At 54.9% G+C, this 20,592-nt stretch overlaps 1 protein-coding gene across 1 annotated transcript in view; it reads right to left on the bottom strand.

The window, feature by feature from the left end:
- The window catches only part of LOC127577853 (CD151 antigen-like), a 38,817-nt gene extending 29,648 nt beyond the window's left edge, over window positions 1–9,169 (bottom strand). Inside the window, exon 1 of the mRNA XM_052029467.1 lies at window positions 9,044–9,169. The gene's annotated coding sequence lies outside the window, so the exon portion shown is untranslated. The remainder of the gene's footprint in view (window positions 1–9,043) is intronic.
- Between the last annotated feature and the right edge of the window lie 11,423 nt (window positions 9,170–20,592).

Genomic DNA, 20,592 nt, shown 5'->3' with positions numbered 1-20,592 from the left:
GCCCTTTTCTCTCCCCTCTCTCTCTCTCCTTACCTTTGAACCACCCCCCCGGTGGGTCTGCTCTCCCCTCCTCCCCCACACCTGCCCATCACCATCTCTTACCTGCATCTACCTATCACCACCCTGTGCCCACCCCACCTCCCCTCTTCTGTCCACCTATCACTGCTCTGCTTTTCCCTCCTATATATCAGGCTTCCCCCTTTTCCCATCTCCAGTCCTGAAGAAGGGTCCTGACCCCGAAACGTTGACCGCCTGCTTTTCTCCACGGACGCTGCCCGGCCTGCTGAGTCCCTCCAGCGTCGTCGTGCTTTTCATGTGAGCATCATTCGCTTTGAGAGAGGGCGTGTGCGCATGCCGTGTCGAGCAACAGGGTGCGTGCGCACGCGGGCGCCGTGCGAGGGGGGCGTGCACAGTGCTAATGCACTGCTGATCTACCACACTGGCAGCTTCCATGACACTTTGGTGTTTTTGACTGGCACTTCTGTTGACCTATTGGCAGCCTCCAGTTCCTGACCTCCTGACTCTTAACCTCCAACCCCTTCAATAGAATCCCCTCACCCCCTGCGCCACCCCTCGCCCACCGCACCACCCCTCGCCCACACACGGCTACAAGCTTCAGAACGGCGGAGGTCGTTCCCTGTCGCTCCACGCTCCCAATCTGGGGCCTCCCCCTCCATCCCAGCCCTTTCACCCCCGACGCCTGGTCAAGTCCTCTGGAGCAGTATTAGCCCCATATTCCCTTCCTTCCCTCTTTCCTAGTTTTGCTCCCAGCTTCCACCCCCCCCCCCCCCCCCCCCCCCCCCGAGTATATCCAGCTCCCAGTCGAGATTCTCCTCCACAGACAACCCCGTGGCATTATTTTTTAAATTTTTGCACTGGCGCTCACTGAGGAAGGGAAGGTTTCTCCCACTCGGCGCCAAGAGCCATTCCAAGGCAGACCGTCCCGCACATGTACACAGCCGGGCCAACTGGGCGAGGTCTCCACCACTCCCCAGCAGCCCGTCAACACCAGCACTCTCTCTACCCCCTCGCGTACACACTTCCACACGCTCAGCACGCAACCGTTGAGCACCCCCCTCACCCCCCCCCCCCCCCCCCCGCCTCATTAGACCGTCTGTCATTGGAGAGGGGCTGGGTTACTGCCCAACCGCTTCTGTCCGGGAGGTTGGGGTCTCCTCTGTTGAAGAGATCACTGACCCCCACCTTCCCCCCACCCGTCCCCACTGGTCATTCCCTTTTCTCCTCCCATTCGGATATACCAATTAGGAGGGCACCCTGTCCCTCGATCCTCCCTAACAGCTGATCTGCTTGTAACCGCAACCCCCCACTTCGTGTTACCAACAGCATACATCTGCCTTAAAAACATTCCAAGACTCTGCCTCCGCTGCCCTCTGAGGAAAAGAGATTGAAAAACTCGTGACCCAGAAAAGACATCGCCTTGTTTCAGACTTAAATGGGTGACTTTTCTTTCTAAAACCCTTGTTCTAGGATGTCCCACGAGAGAAAACATTCTTCTCCACACTGTCAGGACCCCCTGAGGACCTTTGTCAGGTCTTCTCTCCCTCTAATATGATGATATATGAGATCTCTTTATTAGTCGCATGTACATCGAAACACACAGTGAAATACATCTTATTGCGTAGAGTGTTCTGGGGGCAGCCCGCAAGTGTCGCCACGCTTCCGGCGCCAACGTAGCACGTCCACAACTTCCTAACCCGTACGTCTCTGGAATGTGGGAGGAAACCGGAGCACCCGGAGGAAACCCACGCAGACACACGAGGAGAACGTACAAACTCCTCACAGGCAGCGGCGGGAATCGAACCCGGGTCACCGGCGTTGTAACAGCGTTACGCTAACCGCTATGCCACCGTGCCTGCCCACATGGTAGGGGACCTTGTTTCACTTTGCTCCGACCAGGCCGATGTGCTCACTGTGGCGCCACACTGTGACGTTCAATCAACCACTTCTGGCTAACACCACGATGACTTTCACTGTGTTTCGATGTACATGTGACTAATAAAGATATCTGATCTTACCCGTTACTGTAGTTTTTAATCCTATGCATTAAAGTCTCCCACTCAGAACATATATACTCAGAACTCAAAGATACACAGCCTCCCACAGCTCTTTTCATCTGATGCTCATTACAACTCAGAGAGAGACCACTTGGCCCATCTCGTACACGCAGGTGCCCAGGGGAGCAATCCCATCAGTCTCTTACCCCTCCCAGACCCTTACAACGTACCCACTCTCATACTTGCCCATCAACCCCCCCTTTGATTCTTTTTTTCCCGCCAAATTACTCGTTTAGTGCAGGTTACAGTGGACAATTGAGCTACCTGCACGGAAACCAGAGCATCGGGGAGAACGTGCAAGCTCCACAAAGACAGCGCCAGAGGTCGGGATTGAACCCGGGTCTCTGGAGCTGCGAGGCAGCGGCTCTACTCCCTGCACCACTGAGCCGCCCCCATCCCGGCAGGCTCATTTCAATGGATAACAGGACTCAGCTGAGATTCGATGCAAGTAAAGTAGTCTTGGGCACCGTCTCAACTTCAGTTAACTTCACACGCATAATTCCAAATCGGGTTACAGGTCGTGCTGCTTCTCGCTGAGGCAGCGGAGGACCCACTACAGGCTGGATCCTGCAATGCCGTTACTGGCAAGGCCCCTGCTGTTACAGACACACGCCCACTGACAAGTGCTATTTCAGGCAAGACCAGTGCCGTTATAGAACGGGAGCCCAGTGTGCCGTCACTGAGACTGCCATTGCAGGAGCGAGCCCACGATACTGTCAGTGACAGCGTCACAGCTGAAGGCCAGCTGTGCAGTGACAGGTCAGGACTGTCGGGCAGCATGAGACCAGGAGATGGGAGTAAAGCACTGTTACTGACCACTGACCATTCAAGGTGTGGAGTGCAGTACCACAGGACAGTGGAACACAGGACTGGTACAGGCAGCTGGCCTACAAGTCATAGCGAGGTGCCATCAGAGGGAGAGAGAATGACAGACAAGGACCACTACAGGAGAGGTTAAAGGATGGGGCAGTGAGCCAGGATAGCACCGAGAGTAGGTGCAGAGAGAGTGCCGTGTGAGTTCCCCGACTGTCTGGTCCCAGTGTGCATGCACACACACACACACACACACTCAGGACACCCAGTACGCCCCAGCAGTGCACAGGGCCACTTTGTGTTCCCGCAAGCAGCAATGGTGCTATGCACGTTTCTCCAGGCACTGTTGCTTTAAACACCAGCACATCCCCCCCCCCCCCCCCTTCCACAGCCAGCGCGGCGTGGGAAACTACACCCATTCCGAGCATTCCTGGAGGTCCACAGAGAATCTTCAGCACAGAGTGGGAGGGAGGCAGACCAGAACGGTGGGCTGCAGCAAGGAGGGACGCGGACTCACCCTCGTAACATTGCAGGCTTATTACAGAAAGCCATTATGAGACCGCAACCCTGACGGTCACGCTGAGAGGAGGTGACTCCCCGCAAGATAGTCCATCCGCTGGTCACCAAGGGACAGGAAGGATGTGATAGCATTGGAGAGGTGCAGGGGAAATTCACCAGGATGCTGCCTGGGATGGAGGGTTTCAGTTATGAGGAATTCTCTCCGGGAGCAGAGGTGGTTAAGGGCGACCAGATTTAGGTATATCAAAATATGAGGGGTTTAGGTATGCTGGACTGCAGGAAACTTCTCCCCCTCTCAGAGGAAGACGACACAGATTTAGGATAAGGGGGAAGGGATTCAGAGGGGATCTGAGGGGGCCCCTTTTCACTCAGAGAGTGGCAGGTATCTGCCAGAGTGAGTAGTGGAAGCAGGGTCACCCACAGCATTTAAATGCCTAGAGGAGCACTCAGCGTAACGCTATTACAGTGCCAGCAACCCGGGTTCAATTCCCGCCGCTGTCTGTAAGGAGTTTGTACGTTCTCCCTGTGTGTCTGCGTGGGTTTCCTCCGGGTGCTCCGGTTTCCTCCCACATTCCAAAGATGTACGGGTTAGGAAGTTGTGGGCATGCTATGTTGGCGCCGGAAGTGTGGCGACACTTGCGGGCTGCCCCCAGAACACTCTACGCAAAGGATACATTTCACTGTGTGTTTCGATGTACATGTGACTAATAAGGATAGCTTAAAAATATCTTATCTTTGGCATGGAGGGCTATGGACCAAGTGCTGGGCAATGGGGTTAATGTGGAAGGGTGCCCACTGGTCAGTCCAGACAAGAGGGCCGAATGGCCTGCCTCCATGCTGTACGATTCTATGCTTCACTTGGCAAGGTCCAGCAGGGATACCACTGGAAGATACGAGTCGCCCAAATACACCTTATCCAATCACTGCGTGGCAAGATTTTTGGCCAAGAATAGATCTGCTGGAGGAACTCAGCGGGTCGAGCAGGATCTGTGGGGAGTTGGGGAGAGGAATCATCAAAGCAGAAACCACAGAGGGGGAAGCAGTGAGAGAGGATCTGACAGAACTCCCAATGAGAGGAGGAAAAAACCTCTTCAAAGTCGGTGTACCTCGAAGATACTGTGCAATGGAGTAGTAAAATGGAGACACAACCTTCTGCTGTGAAGGGAGATTAGAGCAGAGGTGGGGAAGTGTGCCAGCTGAGAGTCACGGTGTGTAGATTTACTGTACAGCCTTGTTTTCACATGTTTTCATCCACTTAAATTGAAGTTAAACAGGACTTGGCTGCAACATGACTTGGCAACAAAAGGGTAACGGGAACACATTCCAGCTGACTCCCTACATTCCCCGAGAGGCTGTGTGAACGTTCAGGACTATTTCATCCCCACACACAGGTGATCATTTGCTCAGCAGCTGCACCAGACACCCAGACACTGTTTTGGTTCCCCCAGTCAGACGAAGTGTCAGCAGGTAACATCAACGCCTATCCACACGGAATGAGTGAACGGTGCCTCTATCAAACCACAAACCTGGGATGGGCAGGTCGCCTGTCGAGGGGGAAAAGGTTGGAAAGGCCGGGCTTGTATCTGCCGCCGTTTAGAAGAGTGAGAGAGGACTTGATCGAAACAAGAGACTTCACAGGGTGGGCATGGTAGTGTAGGAGCCAGGCACGGCAGCGTAGCGGTTAGCTTAACACTTTACAACGCAGGCGACCCGGGTTCAATTCCCGCCGCTGTCTGTGAGGAGTTTGTACGTTCTCCCCTTGTGTCTGTGTGGGTTTCCTCCGGGTGCTCCGGTTTCCTCCCACATTCCAAAGATGTACAGGTTAGGAAGTTGCAGGCGTGCTATGTTGGCGCCGGAAGCGTGGCGGCACTTGCAGGCTGCCCCCCAGAACACTCTATGCAAAAAGGTGCATTTCACTGTGTGTTTCGATGTACATGTGACTAACAAAAATATCTTATCTGATGTGGAGAGGACGTTTTCTTGTGGGGCATAAATAACACGGATGGTGAGAAATCCTTCTGAGTTAGAGAGACATCTGAAACCAGAAGGCAGAGGTGAAAGGTGGGGAATAAGAGGTTTAGAGGGGATCAGAGGAAAGATTTTTTTTACACAAAGGATGGTTGGAATCTGGAACGCACCGTCTGAGTGGGCAGTGGAGACAAGCACCCTCACATAACAAGTATGTATACGAGCACATGAATCACCAAGGCACAGGTGGCTACAGGGCAAGTGCTGGTAAATGGGATAGTACTTGATGGTTGGCATGGATATAGTGGGCCAAAGGGCCTTTTTCAGTGCTTTATACTCTGTGACTTTAATCTAAAACCAGGCATCACTGTTGAGAAATAAGGGGTCACCCATCCAAGACAGAGGCGAGGTGTTTTTTTCCTTAAAGGATAGTGGAAACAAGGTCTTTGTACACTTTTTAAAGTGGAAGTGTGTAGTTCCTTTTTAAGCAAAGGGACAAAAGATTACTCAGGGTAGACGGGAACTCAGTTCTGGAGTTTACAGGCTTGAGGGGCCTATTCCTGTCCCTAAATGTAAGTTTGTTGGTTAGTGCCAGTACAGCAGGCAAACCTACATAGTGTTTTATAATGCAGCATTCCACTGTACAGTGCAATGTTCCCAACTGCTTTGTGATAAGCCTTAAAATACAACCTCATAGGTCAGAGATTAGTCAAACCCAACAACATATCACTACACCTAAATCACTCCCTGAAGTTCTGCAGTAGAGACTGAAAATTGTACCAAAATAAAACACAGTACAAGTCTTGCTGTGTTAGAACAGCGCAGGAACAGGCTCTTCAGCCTACAATATCTGCACCGAACATGATGCCAAATTAAACTAAATCTCTTCTGCTTGTACATGATACCTCTCGCTGCCTTGGCGAAGCAGTCAGCATAATCAAAGAACTCACCCGCCAGGGACATTCTCTCTTCTCCCCTCTCCCATCAGGCAGAAGATACAGGAGTCTGAGGGCACGTACCACCAGGCTCAAGGACAGCTTCTATCCCACGGTGATAAGACTATTGAACGGTTCCCTTATACGATGAGATGGACTCTTGACCTCGCAATCTACCTTGTTACGACTTTGCACCTAATTGTCTACCTGCAATGCACTTCCCTGTAGCTGTGACATGTTACTCTGTATTCTGTTATTGTTTTTTTCCTGTACTACCTCAATGCACTGTGTAAGGAATTGATCTGTATGATCGGTATGCAAGACAAGTTTTTCACTGTACCTTGGTACAAGTGGACAATTATAAACCAATACCAATACACTGCACAGGAACAGACCCTTCTGCCCACAATGTTGTGTCAAACTAATTAAGCCAATGACACCTAATCCCTGGTCTATATCCCTCCCTTCTCTGCATATTCATGTGCCCAAGAGTTTCCTGAGCCTCTGCCTCCACTAGCACCCTTGGCATTCCCAGGCACCCACCACTCTCTACACACTTGCTCCCTCTCACCTTAAACGCATGCCCTCCAGTATTAGACATTTCAACCCTGGGAGACGTATACATATCCCTCAATCCCCTGCATACTCACTTGTCTAACAGCCTTTTAAATGCCCTATCACATCTGCTTCCACCACTATCCCCTGGCAGCCTGTTCCAACGCTGATACCGCAGATACACCAACAAGACCCTCAGCCACCTCTCTCTCCACACCTGCAATATCCAAGAATTGCCAAATACAACTTGAAGGAAGGGGGTGGGTGTGGAAGAAGGCACAAATTCTCCCTCGGAAAAATGTGACTTTATATTTAACGGGTTCTCAGCACATGTTGTAATCTACACAACACCCTATCGCGTCAATATTTGTCCACTTGAGATGCTCGATCACCAGATAACACCATCTGATGAGGGCACCTCAACACAGGGATAACAGAACAAGCCAAATTACTTTCCACAGCTGCACAGAAGGTAATGGGACTTGTGCACCGTCCCATCAATCCATCCTACAGCAAATACACCAGGGGCTAGATGAAGTCCCCACTATTATACCACTACACACAGTAGTGCTAGATATAGCACGACATCCCTTCTAGACCAGCACCTCCAAGAAACACACCGCCTATCATCCCCAATGTGACCCTATGGTACTGTGGGCTTCAGGACACTCCTGAAAGGCCTTGAGACAAATCTGGTCAAGGCTAATCTCCCATCAGAGCCTTAAAACAAAAACAAGCAGCTGGATAAGTATGCGAGAGAGGTTCAGGGGCGTGCGAGAAACCAGATTGCTCGTACATAGAGCCAGTGTAGACCTGATCGGTTGAATGGCCTCCCTCAGCACTGTGGTTCTGCGAGAAAGGAGCATGTGATCACCCCAGCATGGTTAGGTTCAGGGGTTAGTACCAGACCTGCCGCCAGTGGTGGTTTACTGTGACGGGGGATGAGCAGGCATTTAATCCCACTGGGAGAGACCCACATTCCCCCTCAGTCTCAGCCTCACTGGGCATCTCCGGGAACACACTCACTGTGAACAGCCCGGAGCTATGGCTGTAACCCTGAGAGAAAGTGAACTCACTGAGGGTCACACGCACACTCCAGCTGCTGGTCAGGGACCAGACCTGGGAGAAGTCCCACACATCAATACACTGGCTCACTTGATAAGTGCAGACAGGATCCCACAGGTAGACCCAGCTCCTACTGGTACACAGCAGGATCCCACAGGCAGACCTGGCTCCTGCCGCCACACAGCAGGATCCCACGCCCAGACCCGGCTCCTGCCGCCGCACAGCGGGATCCCACGCCCAGACCCGGCTCCTGCCGCCGCACAGCGGGATCCCACGCCCAGACCCGGCTCCTGCTGCTACACAGCGGGATCCCACGCCCAGACCCGGCTCCTGCCGCCACACAGCGGGATCCCACGCCCAGACCCGGCTCCTGAGGCCACACAGCGGGATCCCACGCCCAGACCCGGCTCCTGCCGCCACACAGCGGGATCCCACGCCCAGACCCGGCTCCTGCCGCCACACAGCGGGATCCCACGCCCAGACCCGGCTCCTGCCGCCACACAGCGGGATCCCACGCCCAGACCCGGCTCCTGCCGCCACACAGCGGGATCCCACGCCCAGACCCGGCCCTTGCCGCCACACAGCGGGATCCCACGCCCAGACCCGGCCCTTGCCGCTACACAGCAGGATCCCACGCCCAGACCCGGCCCTTGCCGCCACACAGCAGGATCCCACGCCCAGACCCGGCCCTTGCCGCCACACAGCAGGATCCCACGCCCAGACCCGGCCCTTGCCGCTACACAGCAGGATCCCACGCCCAGACCCGGCTCCTGCCGCTACACAGCAGGATCCCACGCCCAGACCCGGCCCTTGCCGCTACACAGCAGGATCCCACGCCCAGACCCGGCCCTTGCCGCTACACAGCAGGATCCCACGCCCAGACCCGGCCCTTGCCGCTACACAGCAGGATCCCACGCCCAGACCCGGCTCCTGCCGCCACACAGCAGGATCCCACGCCCAGACCCGGCCCCGGACTGCAGGAAACAAGATGCCACGCAGCGCAGCAACAGATGGGAGTCCGGACTTTCTCGTCGGCCAACGAAAGTTCAGATCCCCGGGCCGGGGCCGAGCCGAAACCCCGGGCCCGGCTCCCGCCCCCACCCCGGCCCTTACCCGGTGCTCCAGGTCCGGTCACACGCCGCTCCTGTCCCGGGGCCGCAGCGAAACTGACTGGGTGGAAGGCGAGGCGACTGACAAAGGAGAGGAAGCCCTGCCCCCGGGGGCGGGAGCCCGGCGCAGCGGAGCGGGGCGGGGCGGGGCGGGGCGGGGACAAGCCCAACCCAGCCCCCAGCCCCCGTCCCGGCTCCGGCCCCCCGTCCCCCGACCCCCCGACCCCACCCATCGCGGCCCCGCCACAACCTGCGGGGGGGGGTCGGGTCGGGTCGGGGAGACACTGTGAGGTGGGTGGAGGGAACATTGGGGGTTGGGGGCGGAAGAGATGGGGGGTGGTTGGGGGGAGCGGGGGGTGAGGGGTGGAAGGGACGGGGGGGTGAGGTTGGGTGGGGGTGTGGGGGGTGTGAGGGACGGTGGGGGGGTGAGGTTGGGTGGGGGTGTGGGGGGTGTGAGGGACGGTGGGGGAGTGAGGTTGGGTGGGGGAGCGGGGGGTGTGAGGGACGGTGGGGGGGTGAGGTTGGGTGGGGGAGCGGGGGGTGTGAGGGACGGTGGGGGGGTGAGGGTGGGTGGGGGAGCGGGGGGTGTGAGGGACGGTGGGGGGGTGAGGTTGGGTGGGGGAGCGGGGGGTGTGAGGGACGGTGGGGGGTGAGGTTGGGTGGGGGAGCGGGGGGTGTGAGGGACGGTGGGGGGGTGAGGTTGGGTGGGGGAGCGGGGGGTGTGAGGGACGGTGGGGGGGTGAGGTTGGGTGGGGGAGCGGGGGGTGTGAGGTTGGGTGGGGGAGCGGGGGGTGTGAGGTTGGGTGGGGGGGTGAGGTTGGGTGGGGGAGCGGGGGGTGTGAGGGACGGTGTGGGGGGTGAGGTTGGGTGGGGGAGCGGGGGGTGTGAGGTTGGGTGGGGGAGCGGGGGGTGTGAGGTTGGGTGGGGGGGTGAGGTTGGGTGGGGGAGCGGGGGGTGTGAGGGACGGTGTGGGGGGTGAGGTTGGGTGGGGGAGCGGGGGGTGTGAGGGACGGTGGGGGGGTGAGGTTGGGTGGGGGGAGCGGGGGGTGTGAGGGACGGTGGGGGGGTGAGGTTGGGTGGGGGAGCGGGGGGTGTGAGGGACGGTGGGGGGGGTGAGGTTGGGTGGGGGAGCGGGGGGGGTGAGGGACGGTGGGGGGGTGAGGTTGGGTGGGGGAGCGGGGGGTGTGAGGGACGGTGGGGGGGGTGAGGTTGGGTGGGGGAGCGGGGGGTGTGAGGGACGGTGGGGGGGGTGAGGTTGGGTGGGGGAGCGGGGGGTGTGAGGGACGGTGGGGGGGTGAGGTTGGGTGGGGGAGTGGGGCGTGTGAGGGACGGGGGGGGGGTGAGGTTGGGTGGGGGAGCGGGGGGTGTGAGGGACGGTGGGGGGGTGAGGTTGGGTGGGGGAGCGGGGGGTGTGAGGGACGGTGTGGGGGGTGAGGTTGGGTGGGGGAGCGGGGGGTGTGAGGGACGGTGGGGGGTGAGGTTGGGTGGGGGGAGCGGGGGGTGTGAGGGACGGTGGGGGGGGTGAGGTTGGGTGGGGGAGCGGGGGGTGTGAGGTTGGGTGGGGGTGTGGGTCGTGTGAGGAACGGTGTGGGGGGTGAGGTTGGGTGGGGGAGTGGGGCGTGTGAGGGACGGTGGGGGTGTGGGTCGTGTGAGGAACGGTGTGGGGGGGGTGAGGTTGGGTGGGGGAGTGGGGCGTGTGAGGGACGGTGGGGGTGTGAGGTTGGGTGGGGGTGTGGGTCGTGTGAGGGACGGTGTTGGGGTGAGGTTGGGTGGGGGTGTGGGTCGTGTGAGGGACGGTGTGGGGGTGAGGTTGGGTGGGGGTGTGGGTCGTGTGAGGGACGGTGTGGGGGTGAGGTTGGGTGGGGGAGCAGGGCGTGTGAGGGACGGTGGGGGTGTGAGGTTGGGTGGGGGAGCAGGGCGTGTGAGGGACGGTGGGGGTGTGAGGTTGGGTGGGGGTGTGGGTCGTGTGAGGGACGGTGGGGGTGTGAGGTTGGGTGGGGGTGTGGGGAGTGTGAGGGACGGTGTGGGGGGGTGAGGTTGGGTGGGGGGAGTGGGGGGTGTGAGGGACGGTGTGGGGGGTGAGGTTGGGTGGGGGAGCGGGGGGTGTGAGGGACGATGGGGGGTGAGGTTGGGTGGGGGTGTGGGTCGTGTGAGGAACGGTGTGGGGGGGTGAGGTTGGGTGGGGGAGTGGGGCGTGTGAGGGACGGTGGGGGTGTGAGGTTGGGTGGGGGTGTGGGTCGTGTGAGGAACGGTGTGGGGGGGTGAGGTTGGGTGGGGGAGCGGGGGGTGTGAGGGATGGTGTGGGGGTGAGGTTGGGTGGGGGAGCGGGGCGTGTGAGGGACGGTGGGGGTGTGAGGTTGGGTGGGGGTGTGGGTCGTGTGAGGGACGGTGGGGGGGTGAGGTTGGGTGGGGGAGCGGGGTGTGTGAGGGACGGTGGGGGAGTGGGGGGTGTGAGGGACGGTGGGGGGTGAGGCGTAAGGGGTGGAAGGGCAGGGGGGGTTGAAGTTAGTTGGGGGAGTGGGGGGTGGGTGGGTGTGAGGGACGGTAGGGAGGGGGAGAGGATCGTCCCCTTGCCTGGATACTCTGGCCCCGGTGGCCACCTTGCACGTTTATATTATTGTAAATAAACTTCATTCATCAAAAATATCTGCAAGAAATGCAAAACAGTGCACGGCTTCCTGCAAATCCAGTGTCGTCCAGTCTGTACATTCACAGTGTCGTCCAGTCTGTACATTCACAGTGTCGTCCTGTCTGTACGTCCAGTGTCGTCCGGTCTGTACGTCCAGTGTCGTCCGGTCTGTACATTCCCAGTGTCGTCCGGTCTGTACATTCCCAGTGTCGTCCGGTCTGTACGTCCAGTGTCGTCCGGTCTGTACGTCCAGTGTCGTCCAGTCTGTACATTCCCAGTGTCCGGTCTGTACATTCCCAGTGTCGTCCGGTCTGTGCATTCCCAGTGTCATCTGGTCTGTACATCCAGTGTCGTCCGGTCTGTACGTCCAGTGTCATCCGGTCTGTACATTCCCAGTGTCATCCGGTCTGTACGTCCAGTGTCATCCGGTCTGTACATTCCCAGTGTCATCCGGTCTGTACGTCCAGCGTCGTCCGGTCTGTACGTCCAGCGTCGTCCGGTCTGTACGTCCAGCGTCGTCCGGTCTGTACATCCGGTGTCGTCCGGTCTGTACATCCGGTGTCGGCCGGTCTGTACATCCAGTGTCATCTGGTCTGTACATACACAGTGACGTCCGGTCTGTACGTACACAGTGACGTCAAGTTAATACATTCTGTGTCAAAGCATCACTCCTGTGGCCTCTTTGAACAATATACCTTCAAGTGTTTGGGGCTGTTAGGTGATCTGCCCCTCAGTGTACAGTTGGTGGGAGGACCTTAGATTGCAGTCCTTCCCCAGAGAGCCTTGTGTTGGCTGCACCAAGCATCAGTGCTTCCCCTGGCACCTACCCCCGCTACCTGTGGTGCTGGATGAGTTGGTGGGGAGGGAGGCCGCGCGCCGAGGTTCCAACTTCCTCCCCTGGCACCAGCAGGCGGAGGCCCGGAAACGGCATTAAAGTTCAGCCGGTGAAAATCCTTCCCAATCACTGCCAGTACATTATAAGCAGAGTTGTATTTTTTTTGGAAATAAAATCCAAAAGGATAGTCTATGAAAACGCCAACCCAAGTTCATTTAATTTCACTGATGAAAAATCTCCGCCAACTATAAAAGCAAGCCATGTTGTATTTGAACTTCCACCTGTTTTTGGCGTAAGGATGGGGGAAATCCTGGCAGTCACATCAGAGGGGTGGGGGAACTTTAAAAAATAGGCAATGACGTCTGTGGTGATTGGAAAGAAAGTGAAGATTTTGTCAATGAATTCATTTTGGCACTGTGACCGATCTGGATTTTCAGACTGAAAGTTGATGCATCCCTTGTGAGAAGTGTTGTCTTAAATGACCAATGCAGCGCTGCTGATTTTTGCCGCACCCAAAAATAAGTAGTGCTGAATCAAAATTAGAAACTTATATATTTCAAGTCCTCTTTTCAATAAAAAGAAGTGGCAAAGAGTGGGCAGTTTGGTCAGGATATGTGGCAGTCCTCCCCCTTTACATTGGGGTCCTGGGGCGGAGAGTGTTGCATAGAGCAGTGCCGTCTAACAGATTTCTCAGTCATTTTAGAGTCCCCAGCTCCCTGCCATTCCTGCGGCCGGGAGGAGATGGCGTACCGCGTGTACGTGGAGCCCCTCTTCGCCTATCTGAAGGGGTTGCTGCTCAAGTTCTGGCTGCACTTCAGCCCCGCGCTGCTGATCTACAGTCACCCAGTGCAGCGGAGGGAGCCATTTGGGGCGTCTCCTGGTGGGTCTTCTCCTGGGCCTGGCCAAGCCGGCCATCCACGGGTCCAGGCGGCGGGCGGCCGAGGGTTCCGGCTGGTCCGCCTGCCTGCCCCTCTCCCGGGCTTACGTACGCGCCCGAGTGTCCTTGGAGAGGGAGCAGGCGGTTCCGCGACGGGTGGGCCCCTCAGGGGATTGTGTGTGTCGTGGACGGTGAGAATGCGCTTCTTCTCTGAAGTGTTGTGTGTGCGTTTAGTGGGTGTTCATTAGCTTTATTGCTGTAGTTCTGTAGTTTGCATCGTTTCCCTTCTACTTTCTGTATTAGTTGTAGTTCTGACACTGGATGTCCTTTTGTAGTGCTTTAAACAAATAAACGTTTGTAAAATAAAACAAAATTCTGGGATCGGCCCCGCAGCGGATCGCGTGTGTCGTGGAGGGCATTAATAGTATTTCGATTTGAAGTAGTGCGTTTTGCTGTAGTTTCGTTGCATCTGCTGCAGTTAGGCATCTGTGTGGTTCTTTTTGTTGTAATAGTTGCTGTCGTTTTTGACTCTGTATGTCATTTTGCAGTGCTTTTAGTGAATAAACTTTTGTATATTAAAATAAAAGCGGGGTAGGGCGGTTGAGGGATCTTCCCGGATTCGCTCCTGGGCCTGGCCAAAGCGGCCATTCACAGGTCTAGGGGCAGTCAAGGGGTCTGCCCCAGCCGATCACCTGCCCCTCTCCCTGGGCTACATCTGTCCCTGGAGAAGGAGCGCGCGGTGTCCGCGGGCACAATGGGGGATTTCTGGGACCGGTGGGCACCTCAGGGGCTCGAGTGCGTTCTGGATAGCAATGACCGTGTTGTAATTTGAAGCTGTAAACAGTGTGTATCATGAAGTACTGTGATATTGCAGTAATGTGATTCTGTCATCACTGAATAAACCACCTTTGGAAAAGAATAGAAAGGAGCTGTGGCAGGTTTAACTTTGTTCTTACATAGTGAGTGCATCTGCCGGATTTATTTCCCATTGCTAAATATTCGGGAGTTATTCCCTGCCCTTATTCCTCACTTGGAATGTTTCACTGACTCCCAACATGGATTTCAGAAGGAAATTCCTGCTGTTTGGGAGGAGGCGGGAAGTACATAGCAAGCTACAAAGATGCTCCAAATAGAGAGGGCAACTGCTTCCAAGAATTCCGGCTTGGGCGTGGACTGACACTGAAGAAAGGAACTTCTCTATCCATAAAGAGCAAGTGGAACAGAAGTCCTTGGAGGAATTGTGTGGATGAAGGATGTGTGGTGTATGATGGAGTCAGGCTGGAATGCTGAGCCTGTGGGAAGGACGGGGTGCCGAATAGTTGAGAGCTCAGCAGAACTGCAAACCAATCAATGGGAGGACAACTAGTCCACATTTCCTTACGAAATAGAAGGAAGCCATTCGGCCAATGGAGTCCGCACCAGCTCTCAGACTAATCCCATTCCCCGCACGTTGCCGCACGCGCGGTAGCCTAGCGGTTAGCGCGACGCTATTACAGCGCCAGCGACCCGGGTTCAATTCCGGCCGCTGTCTGTAAGGAGCTTGTACGTTCTCCCTGTGTGTCTGCGTGGGTTTCCTCCGGGTGCTCCGGCTTCCTCCCACATTCCAAAGACGTACGGGTTAGGAAGGTACGGGTGTGCTATGTTGGCGCTGGAAGCGTGGCGACACTTGCGGGCTGCCCCCCCCAGAACACGCTACGCAAAAGATGCATTTCACTCTGTGTTTCGATGTACATGAGACTGATAAAGAGATCTTTTCCTGTAACCTATTCTCCCCACATTTCCACAAATTCTGCACGAGTTGCAGTTAACCTGCCAGCCCGCACATCTTTGGGATGTGGGGAGGAAACCGGGAGTATGCGGGAGGGGGGTGTTGGGGGGGATCCCATGTGGACGCAGGGAGAATGTGCAAACGCCACACTGACAGCGCCCAAGATCGGGATCAAACGTGGGTCTCTGGGGTGCTAAAGCAGCGATGCTAACCGCTGAGGCACCGTGTGCACCTAGAGGGGGTGCTTCATTGTGTAATATCATGGCCAGTCCCATCTGCTGCTTTGGAGTGGAGAGTTGCATCGACATCCAGGAAGGTACTGGGGCTTCTCAGGTTAAGTTATTGGTATTGGTTTTGGTTTATTATTGTCACTTGTACTGAGGTACAGTGAAAAACTTGTCTTGCATGCCGATTGTACAGGTCAATTTATTACACAGTGCAGTTACGTTGAGACAGTACAGAGTGCACTGATGTAGTACAGGTAAAAAAAACAATAACAGTACAGAGTAAAGTGTCACGGCTACAGAGAAAGTGCAGTGCAATAAGGTGCAAGGTCACAACAAGGTAGATCATCAGGTCAGATTCGATCTCATCATATAAGGGAACCATTCAATAGTCTTATCACAGTGGGGTAGAAGCTGTCCTTGAGCCTGGTGGTACGTGCCCTCAGGTTCCTGTATCTTCTACCTGATGGGAGAGGAGAGAAGAGACAACGACCCGGGTGGGTGGGGTCTTTGGTTATGAATAACAAGTTGCAGGAAGTTGTCTTGTATTCTGCGGAGCAAGATCTGACCAAGGTGTTCGAAGTGACAAGCAGTTCTCTCTGGTAGGGAACCATGAACAATGGGAGGGGCAAACTTGGTATCAGACCCAGGAGTGGAATCACTGACCATGACATTACGCAATGAAGTGTTCACGTATGGGTGAACACGGTGGCTCAGTGGTTAGCACCGCCGCCTCACATCCCCAGAGACCTGGGTTCAATCCTGACCTCAGCTGGAGTTGGTGTGGAGTTTGCACGTACTCTCCCTGTGACCGCCTGGGATCCCCCCCCCCCCCCCCACCTCCAGGATGTGTCCGCTGCAGGATGCTACCAGGAGTGGTATCCCACACACAGTTTAGAATTTTCTCCCGAGAAAGGTAGTTGTTGCCTTATCATTTCTGTCACAGTCATACAGCACAGCAACAGGCCCTTCAGCCCACAATATCCATACTGACCCATCCATACAAATCCCATTTACCACTGGTGTCTCGGTGAATCAAGTACTCGTCCAGATCCTTGTTAAATGATGTCAGAGTACCTGCCTTCATCACGTTATCAGACAGTATGTGATCCAGATTGCAACCACTCTGTGGGCGAAAACATTCTTCCTTGGATTTCCCCCCCAAGATTCCCAGACGGTGATTGGGCCTTTTGTTAGGAAGGGTGTCAGGAGCCGAAATGCTTACCGGACGTAAACCTACTTGTGTGGCGAAACAGGCTGCGGAGGGGGCGAATGGCCTCCTCTTCCCGCCCTCCGCACCTCACCTACACAGAAAGACCTATTGATCGTCTATCTCTGACCGGAGAGGCTCGAAGCTGCGAGTGGCTCACGGCGAAAAGGGAAGGGCAGAGTCCGTGAAGAAACATTTATTTGTTGGTTACTAAGGCACCATTGAACTCTTGTCCGCAACCCCTCCAGCACCTCCTTGCTCTGGTCTGTTTCTCTCAAGTATGGGAGAGTAGAACAAACATTGCCCTTACAGGAGCCATCCCCTGCTACTCACCACAGAAACAAAACCAGCAGTGTATGTCAGCTTTGGATATAAGATTGCTTCTTCAAGAAATCACAATGATGGGCTTTGTTAATGTCTTAATTGTTTTACTATTGTAAAGGACTGCATTGGATGCATGGAGCCCAACTGAGATAAGGGTACAAAGAGAGGGGCTGAGAGGAAGGGACAAGTACAAATAGAGAGAGGCACCAGGAGGGTGAGACAGAGAGAAAACCAAGGAGGGGTAAACAAAGAGGGAAAAGAAAGACTGAGGCGTAAGGAGAAGCAGAGAGGTAGAGGTGGACAGAAATTTGGAGACAGACGGAAATCGAGATCGACAGATAGAAACACATTTTAAGTCACCCAAGATAGATCCTGCTGACAACTGTTTACTCAGCTTTCCTCCTACACGATAACTATGTACGTAGGCCTTTTAACACAGCACAAATGCCTTGAGGTACTTCACAGGTGCATTACACAGCAATTGATCCCCAACTAAGATAAGATTTCTTTATTAGTCACATGTACATCGAGGCACACAGTGAAATGCCTCTATCCTGTGCGTAGAGTGTTCTGAGGGCAGCCCGCAAGTGTCGCCAAGCTTCCGGCGCCAATGTAGCACACCCACAACTTCCTAACCCGTACGTCTTTGGAATGTGGGAGGAAACCGGAGCACCCGGAGGAAACCCACGCAGACTCACGGGGAGGATGTACAGACTCCGGCGGCCGGAATTGAACCCTGGTCGCCGGCGCTGTAATAACATTACGCTAACCGCTACGCTACTGTGCCTGTCCCCCGAGACAGGGAAATGTTCAGAGACATAAAAATAGGAGCAGGTAGGCCATCCAGCCCCCGAGCCTGGCTCCGCTATTCAGTAGCTCACGTCTAATCTCCTCCCTCAGCACCATTTCCCCCATCCCTGGATTCCCTTATTGCCCAGAAATCTATTAATCTCTTTGAGCAGACACAACAGCGGAACCCTTACAACACTCTGGGGTAGAGAGCTGAAACAGTTCACCCATGATGAAATGTCTCCTCTTCTTACAGCTACCCCTTCTTCTGAGACCATACCCACTGATTCTAGAGTCCACAACCAGACCAAGCACCCTCCCTGAATTGAGCCTTCCAAACCCTTTAAGAACTTTGTGTTTCAATAAGATCTCTCTTTTTCTATTCTGCAGAGAACGTGGCCGCAGTTTACTCCTCACACACCAAACCCAGTACCGGGACCTGTCCAGTGAATCTTCACTGCACTCCTTCTGTAGCAACTGTGTCCTTTCTAAGATAATGAGACCAAAACCGGACACAATAATCCAGGCACAGTCTCACCAATATAAATGCAGTAAGACTTCCTTACCCCTGTATTCAAATCTTCTCTTAATAACCCTCTACTTCCTCAGGAGGCTAAAGAAATTTGGCATGTCCGTTTTGACACTCACCAACTTTTATCGATGCACCATAGAAAGCATCCTAGCTGGATGCATTACGGCTTGGTGTGGCAACTGCTCTGCCCGGGACCACAAGAAACTGCAGAGAGTTGTGTACGTAGCCCAGCCAGCACGTCACGGAAACCATCCTCCCCTCCATGGACTCTGTCTTTACCTCTCGCTGCCTTGGTGAAGCAGCCGGCATAATCAAAGACCCCACCCACCCGGGACATTCTCTCTTCTCCCCTCTCCCATCAGGCAGAAGATACAGGAGTCTGAGGGCACGTACCACCAGGCTCAAGGAAAACTTCTATCCCACGGTGATAAGACTATTGAACGGTTCCCTTATACGATGAGATGGACTCTTGACCTCACAATCTACCTTGTTGTGACCTTGCACCTTATTGTCCACCTGCAATGCACTTCCCTGTAGCTGTGACACTTTACTCTGGTTCTGTTATTGTTTTTACCCTGTACTACCTCAATGCACTGTGTAATGAATTGACCTGTACGATCGGTATGCGAGACAAGTTTTTCACTGTACCTCGATACAAGTGGCAATAAAAAATCAATTCCAACGAAGGGAGAGCGAGATCTGCATTGACCTTCAGTGACTTGTGTGTAAGCACACCCAGGTCCCTTTGAACCTCAACAGTGTCCAATCTCCCACCATTTAACAAATGTTCACGTTTCTGTTATGTGCACCCGTACATTTTTCCACATCCTGCCATGCTCTCACCCACAGACTCCACTTGTCCATTTCCCCTTGAAGCCTCTTTACATCCTGCTCCTCTGTACATTACAATCGCACCTAGTGCAGCATCCTCAGTGAACTTGGAACCATGACATTTGGTTCTCTCGGCCAAAACATTGATATGGATTGTGAACGACTGGGGCCCCAGCACCGATCCCTGGGGTACTTTATTAGACACCGGCTACCAACCTGAGTCATAGAATCATAGAGTTACACAGCATGGAAACGGGCCCTTAGTTCCAAATTGTCCGTGCCGACCAAGTTGCCTACCTGAGCTGGTTGCGTTTGCTTGCGTTTGGCCCATATCCCTCTGAACCTCTCCTATCCACGAACCTGTCCAAATGTCGCTTAGATGTCATAATTGTACCCGCCTCTACCACTTCCTCTGGCAGCTCGGTCCACACACCCACCACCCTGTGTGGGAAAGGGTTTGCCCCTCAGATCCCCTTTTAAATCTGCCCCCTCTCAGTTTAAACCTACGCCCTCTGGTTTTGGACTCCCCTACCCTGGGGAACAGACTGTGACAATCCACCTGTTGTAAGCCATGAATTTGTTGATCTGGTGAACTAGACCATTAAAGTGTCATACAGCACGGAAATAGGCCCTTCGGCCCAACTGGTCCATGCTGACCAAGGTGCCTACCTGAACTAGTCCCATTTGCCCATGTTTAGCCTCTGAACCTTTCCTATCCAGGTACCTGTCCAAATGTCTTCTAAATATAAATTGTACCTGCCTCTACCACCTCCTCTGGCAGCTCTTTCCAGAGACTGACTGCCCTCTGTGGAAAAAGTTGCCCCTCAGGTCTGCTTTAAATCTTTCCCCTCTCAGACCTAAACCTGTGCCCTCTAGTTTTAGACTCCCCAACCTTGGGAAAAAGGCGGTGACCATCCACCTTATCGATGCCCCTCATGATTTTATAAACCTCGATAAGGTCACCACTCAGCCTCCTTCACTCCAGGGAAAACGGCCCCAACCTGTCCAGTCTCTCCTTTTCACTCAAGCCCTCTGGTCCCAGTAACATCCTTGTAGGTCCTTTTTGCACCCTCTCCAGTTGAATGACCTCCTTCCTGTAGCAGGGCTACGCCGTGCTCCAAATGTGGCTTTACCAATGTCTCGTACAGCGGTAACACAACATCCCAACTCCTGTAATTAATATCCAAACTGATGAAGGCCAACGTGCCAGACGCCCTCTTCACCACACTGTCTACCTGTGTGGCCACTTTCAAGGAATTTTGTACCTACACCCCTAGGTCCCTCTGTTCCACAACACTCCCTGGGGCCCTGCCATTATCCTTGCAGTCAGCCTGGAACACCTCACCTGCCTGACGTCCCCATCCCCATTAAAACCGTATCCCCCCCCCCCACCTCACAGCTGGCCACTCCTCCCTCCCGTAATGTCCACTCCCGCGTCGAAGACTGAACTGGTTGGTCTTTCACTGCCCCTGGATCACCCAGGGCAACACTGGGCCCTGATCTCATCTGTCACAATCAGTCACAGGGCAAGGCA

Source organism: Pristis pectinata, chromosome 14 (assembly GCF_009764475.1).
Source record: "Pristis pectinata isolate sPriPec2 chromosome 14, sPriPec2.1.pri, whole genome shotgun sequence".
Lineage (NCBI taxonomy): Eukaryota > Metazoa > Chordata > Chondrichthyes > Rhinopristiformes > Pristidae > Pristis > Pristis pectinata.
This window is presented reverse-complemented; position numbering and strand designations above follow the sequence as displayed.